The sequence below is a fragment of the Osmerus eperlanus genome, chromosome 15 (assembly GCF_963692335.1).
Source record: "Osmerus eperlanus chromosome 15, fOsmEpe2.1, whole genome shotgun sequence".
In the NCBI taxonomy this organism is placed as follows: Eukaryota; Metazoa; Chordata; class Actinopteri; order Osmeriformes; family Osmeridae; genus Osmerus; species Osmerus eperlanus.
The window spans coordinates 4,999,759-5,007,210 of record NC_085032.1 but is presented as its reverse complement, the minus strand read 5'-3'; positions in this window follow the sequence as shown (position 1 = coordinate 5,007,210).

The window sequence follows — 7,452 nt, the reverse complement described above, 5'->3', positions numbered from 1 at the left end:
AATCACGTAAAGTAGTCAGTCATGACCACACACTGGGTCAAATAATAATTTAGGCAAAGGCAAACTTAAAGTCCATCAAGACGGTTGGTTCAAGGGTAATCCACAATCAAGGTCAAGGCACAGTCCAGGGTCAAGGTACACAGAGCAGCCAGCACAATCGAAGTTTCCAGGTAGGGCAAGACAAAGGAGAGGTCAGAGACAAGCGGGGTTCAATACCGTGAAACAAAAGAGAGTCCAAGTGAACAGTCCAAAACGTAATCCCAAAATCCACAGTCGGGGCAAGCAGGGTCCAGCACAGGTAAAGAGTTTCCGTAAAAAGTTTCCAAGTGAGGTAACGCCCGTAGCACACAAACCATGAATGAGCACTGACAAACAATTCAGGGTTCCTTTTAACCATGGCCGTTCACTTCCTCACAGCTGAGCCGGCCTTGCTCTGACTCCAAAGAAATCTGGATAAAAATACATTTTGGTCTGAGATGTTGAGGCATGTAAGACCGACCACTGAGCAGGGTCCTCATGAAAAACAGGTCTGAAGCTAACTCCTCATGAAGCACATCTCCAAGCTAACTCCTCATGGAGAACAGCTCAAAACGTACTCCTCGCGTAGCACACCTCAGAGCTAACTCCCCACGTAACACATCTCAGAGCTTACTCCCCACGTAACACAGCTCAAAGCTAACTCCCCACATAGAACAGCACAAAACGTACTCCCCACGTAACAAAACTCAGAGCTAACTCCCCATGGAGCACAGCTCTGAAGCAAACTCCTCATGGAAAACAGCTCTGAAATTAACTGCATGAAAATCAGCTCTGAAACTAACTCCTCATGGAAAACAGCTCTGAAACTAACTCCTCATGGAAAACAGGTAGTGGTAGCTATCCTCATTCTCTGGCCCTCTCATCAGTAGCCATTTCCGAACAAGAAAAATTATGATATACCGGTAGGCGTGTTTTCACTTGGCACAGCTGAATATCAGAGATCACGTGTGGCCACTGTGTTAGTGCTTGTATGTATGTGTGGCAGGGAACATCATGCACCACCAGTTGAAGGAACAGCCCAAAGGGATAACCCACCCCCTTCACATGAGGCCTCCATGAGCTGCAGTCATTGCCGAGTGTCGAGGACCAGCCAGTGACAAGGTCTGGAAGAGTGACAGATGGACGCCCACTCTAAGATATGATAAACTTCCTTTCCTTTAATCAGGAAGGCATAGGGGAAGATAGGGTCAGGCTGGATAAGAAGCTTACAGGACCGGTAGAGCTTACGCATGCTGGGGGGGGGGAAAGGAAAAGGGCGAAAGGAAAGGGAGGAAGAACGAGGAGGAGGAGGAGGAGGAAGGGGGCAGAAAAAAACCCTCAAGGGTTCTATAATCCAACAGCCAGTTGTGACTGTGAGACACTCAATCTGACAAGATGCATTAAAGGAGTGGGTGAGAGAGAGCGTGAGAGAGAAAAAGAGAGAGGGAGAGGCAGATGGGGACGAGGAGAAGGGAGGGGTGAGACAGATAAGAGAGCCTGTTTATAAGGATGAAAAAAGATGGAAATGATGAGCTGGATATGTGTCAAAGGAGAAATTTATGGAAACTAGCCATGGTCACTGCCAAACAGACAACAATGGTGCAGAACCCATCTAAGATGAGGACTGCATAGGAAGACCACACAAACTGGCCAATTCTTACTCTACGTCTACACTTTGAACAGCAAAGGGAGATCCATCGTCTATTGCGACATCAATTCTTTCAATCTTGCCCCTTAGTGTAGCTACAGTACACAGGCCTGAGATAGAAGTTGCACTCCTGTTGTATATTGTACGTCGGTTATATTCCTTTATGTGAGGAGAGATGAGTTCAGAATCTCTTCAGTATAGTATGTAACAAACATTCTTTCAGTAAAGGCTTTACAGTACTTCAAATCGCCAAGGCTGGTATTGAATGGTATTTAAAAAAAGAGACGGTTTGGATTTTACCTTGGGATCCAGATACATATTTTGTTCCCGAAGAGGGGCTAAATGGGTAATGAAAGTCATACAAGGTGAGCACATACCAACTGAGATATAAGCCTGACACCATATTTCTGCACTCTTTTCTTTGTAATGAAGTCCTACAACAGAGGTTGAGGATTTCTGCTGACAATAGGAGCATTTTTTCTTTTATTATCAGCACTTTTCAGTTTGAAAGTTTCTGTGTGTACCTTATTGTGTTTCTAGTACTTCCATTTGGAACTTCCACAATGACAACTCAATCCATAAGCTTTTAATTACAGCATGTCCAATTCACTAGAATCCTCTAAATACTGTAGGAAGGAGCTGTTGTTTCAACAACCACACACACACACACACACATATGGCTACTTTAATTAAGAGTCAAAAGGACCATTTCCACTGTTTACCTCTTGTCTTCTCTTGGGAAGCAATGTTCCTAACAAACTCGCAATCATAGAAACAAGTTTGTTCACAGTCTCCATTTTTGCCTCTGACAAAACGCACATGGACAAGGGCAAGGAGGACAAGAAACAGAGGTTCATAAAATGTGACCGACAACAACGAACACAGAGAGGTCACGATAAGGAGGAGCATCAAACCAAAAAAGTGTTTTATTGCCCAGATGTACAGCTGGTATGGAATAGCTGTCGAGTCTAGGAAGAAATGAGAAGGAGAGACGAGACACATAGACACATAGCCCGGAGAAGGACGGGTGTTTATACCAGATACATCTCTCCAACCTTCCAGCATCATTTCATATTAATATCAAGAATGACTGAAGAAAAAAATGTAGATGAGAGACGAGAACTTTTCAAATGAAAGATGAATATTTTATTATATTCTTCTGGGGATTATTTTGGGGCATTCCAATTCATGATGACAAGGCGATACCTTGGCCGAGTTAACATTGTTTTTTTTCTTCTATTTTCTCGCTGATTTTATATCGATCTTACACCCAATGATTTGTGACACATTAATAGAGTATGTAAGTATGTTTTGCTGATGAGATGGAATGGTCAGACTGTATTGAAGAAGAACAGAACGAGAGATTAAACAGTTGTATCCAAGGTGCCCTCTGCTTTTTTGAACAGTTGCACCTGAAAGCAAATTAGAGCCCACCATAAAATGAAATTACAATGGATGTCTCCCCTGATTATTATTTACTTTCATTTACAATGTATTCATTCATTCGGGGGATTGATTGTTTTAAACATTATTGTCTATGTACAACAAATCAGATAAAGGGTGGCTAGAAACACCGTCAAATCTTTAGAAAACTGATGACTTCCTCCTTCTCAGATGAAAGGGCAGTAACAGCTTGAAAGAACACATGTATTGAACACTGTCATAAACCGTCTTACATTTATCTCACAAAAAGTTAATTTGCACATATCATTAGTGTCACTGACACAGAAAAATGCTAGGTTTTTTCCTCAGAGCAGTGGCATTTCAGGCCCTTCTGGAACCCTATAAGCTCTCCAACCCCCCCTCAAAACAAAAGTGCCATATTCATCTAAGGAAATATCACTTAATTTTACTATTATAAATACATACACACACACACACATAGGCTACAAAAATTACCGTTGTGCAAAAAAGGCAAACAACAAACATTGTGTGCAATGTCTGTGTCATTAGTTTCACTTTTCATGATAATACAAAATACATACAGTTAGGTCCATAAATATTTGGACATTGACACAATTTTCATCATTTTGGCTCTGTATACCACCACAATGGATTTGAAATGAAACAATCAAGATGTGCTTTAAGTGCAGACTTTCAGCTTTAATTTCAGGGTATTTACATCCAAATCAGGTGAACGGTGTAGGAATTACAATACATTTTATATGTGCCCCCCCCCTTTTTAAGGGACCAAAAGTAATTGGACAATTGGCTGCTCAGCTGTTCCATGGCCAGGTGTATGTTATTCCCTCATGGGAGTTCGTTATTTCATTGACAAGGAGCAGATAAAAGGTCTAGAGTTCATTTCAAGTATGGTATTTGTGTTTGGAATCTGTTGCTGTCAACTCTCAATATGAAGTCCAAAGAGCTGTCACCATCAGTGAAGCAAGCCATCGTTAGGCTGAAAAATCAAAACAAACCTATCAGAGAGATAGCAAAAACATTAGGTGTGGCCAAATCAACTGTTTGGTACATTCTTAAAAAGAAAGAACGCACTGGTGAGCTCAGCAACACCAAAAGACCCGGAAGACCACGGAAAACAACTGTGGTGGATGACAGAAGAATTCTTTCCCTGGTGAAGAAAAACCCCTTCACAACAGTTGGCCAGATCAAGAACACTCTCCAGGAGGTAGGCGTATCTGTGTCAAAGTAAAAAATTAAGAGAAGACTTCACCAGAGTAAATACAGAGGGTTCACCACAAGATGTAAACCATTGGTGAGTCTCAAAAACAGGAAGACCAGATTAGAGTTTGCCAAAAAACATCTAAAAGACCCTGTACAGTTCTGGAACAACATCCTATGGACAGATGAGACCAAGATCAACTTGTACCTGAATGATGGGAAGAGAAGAGTATGGAGAAGGGAAGGAACTGCTCATGATCCAAAGCATACCACCTCATCAGTGAAGCATGGTGGAGGTAGTGTTATGGCGTGGGCATGTATGGCTGCCAATGGAACTGGTTCCCTTGTATTTATCGATGATGTGACTGCTGACAAAAGCAGTAGGATGAATTCTGAAGTGTTTCTGGCAATATTATCTGCTCAGATTCAGCCAAATGCTTCAGAACTCATAGGACGGCGCTTCACAGTGCAGATGGACAATGACCCAAAGCATACTGCGAAAGCAACTAAAGAGTTTTTTAAGGCAAAGAAGTGGAATGTTCTGCAATGGCCAAGTCAATCACCTGACCTAAATCCAATTGAGCATGCATTTCACTTGCTAAAGACAAAACTGAAGGGAAAATGCCCCAAGAACAAGCAGGAACTGAAGACAGTTGCAGTAGAGGCCTGGCAGAGCATTACCAGGGACGAAACCCAGCGTCTGGTGATGTCTATGGGTTCCAGACTTCAGGCTGTCATTGACTGCAAAGGATTTGCAACCAAGTATTAAAAGTGACAATTAGATTTATGATTATGTTAGTTTGTCCAATTATTTTTGGTCCCTTAAAAAGGGGGGGGCCACATATAAAATGTGTTGTAATTCCTACACCGTTCACCTGATTTGGATGTAAATACCCTGAAATTAAAGCTGAAAGTCTGCACTTAAAGCACATCTTGATTGCACAAATCCATTGTGGTGGTATACAGAGCCAAAATGATGAAAATTGTGTCAATGTCCAAATATTTATGGACCTAACTGTATAGATTGAACATGTGCATTTTTGAGGGGCGGAAGTGGGGTGGTCTAGAAACGCCCCTACCTTGGTGTATTGGCGTCAAAAACCCCAGGGGGATCCTTAATCCCCTTAAATCAAAAGGGAATTTGTTGTCCATAAATAGCAACTAAAGTAATCAGCAAGCATTCCGCAAACCGCAAATACCCTAACCACCGCCTTTCGCAGTCAACATGAAAATTCCATGTTAACTATAGGCTAACCAGAGTGATTATCTACATAAGTCATAATACCTGAGTCAAATAATTTTTGCAAATATAATCAAATACTTGGAAATTATCTGTTTTCCCATCAAAATGAAACAAACAACTCAAGGAAAAAACAGATATCTAAAGGGACATCTCATTGTGTAACAATATTATTGTTGCACTACGTCTTGTAAATACATATTCCTTAACAACTGTAACACACTTAGAAATGTGTACTTCTAGTCTTTGAATATCTGCTGAACTTACTATGCACTATTTGTGTATCGCTTTGGATAAAGGAGTTTGTTGTACAAATACATGTAGAATTTTGCCATTGGGGAACAGTGTCTTCCAACAGTACTGTAAAGCTACGTCACTTGTTACATGTCCTAGACCTGTAGATACATTTGAGGTTCCTGTGTGGTTTCCTGACTATCAACTTTAGTTGTAACTGAATGTAATGACAGAGTAAAACTAGTTTGATGGGTTTTAATGCTAATCGTTCAGACACAAAGAGGAATACGTAATGAGAGGCATTTCATCACAGAGTGCAGATGCATAAATATGGGCTCTCATTAATAATTTGAAAAATAATGCTTTGGTTTATTACTGATTAATTTCACCATCTGTCTGTCTGGGGAGCCTCACTGAAGAAAAACAAGTATCAGCTGTAGATTTAATTATTGAGGCAGGTGGGATGAATTATGAAGTTGACATTTCTACAGAACAGAGGGAGCCTCGTAAACCTAGAGATGGAGACATATAATCTGTGCGCAAGTACTCAGATGCTCGAAAACATACACACACACACAGAGACCTGAGGTGACTGTTGGTGGTTTGTAGAAGAAGTAAGTAAGTATTATTTGACTTCAAATCTTCCACAGATGACACCCTTGTAATTTCTGCAAATAGGGCCGAAGATGGCACATCATTTCTTTGCTTTCACCATTTATTGCAATAGAAGAGGGGGGTGAAACCTTATCTCAAGACTAAAAACTCACTGTTATTTGTCTTTAAAGGCTTTTATTAATGTATTTTTTTTTACAAATTAGTGTGAGCACCATAAAATTACTACATTTACCAAAGTATAATGTATTCAAATAAAGACAGGCACTGAAACACACCCACACAGATACACGCATGCACACACACATAACCACACATGCACACACCCACATAACCACACATGCACATACACATAACCACACATGCACACACACATAACCACACATGCACACACCCACATAACCACATGTGCACACACACACGTGCACACACACACACACACATAATTCATCACGATGTCATCTGGGAGATGAATCATAAAAATGATAGATTTGTACAGCTTTTCCCTGTTGTGGCAGTTTTTGTCACAGCTCTGTCTAACTAACTGAGTGTACGTTAAGACTGACAGGCCCCATGGTGATGAGACAGCTGGCTCTGGCTAAACTCAATGTGGCAACTGGGTCAGGTCCGTTTGACATCCGTGACAAGTCTCTGCTGGAGGGGTATTTCTACTGATGTCCCCCCAGGCACCAAGCCCCAAGTGTCACCTGTGCTGTCTGTAAGGTTGCAAATCAGGGGGGCCTCCAGAACCTGACAGTGTTTTTGGGGGTGGGGAGGATTTCCGTTCCCTGGCCTCATGTGCATTATTAAGGATGACAGGACTCAGCACCAAATTCCTCTGCCATTCTCTTTGTACTGCATCTCTCTCTTTAAGTCTCTCTCTTTCTCTCGTCCCTGTCCCCCCACTGCCACATGCATCCTCTGTGAAATGGAAATATCGGCCCATTAAAAAACGTAGACCTGCTGCAGAGCCATCGCTGCACTTATGCAAATGTATGACTAGGAAGATATCACACAAGTGAGAAAAAGTTGGCAAGGGAAGCAAATGGAAGACAAAATATATTCATTCGCTTCGGCA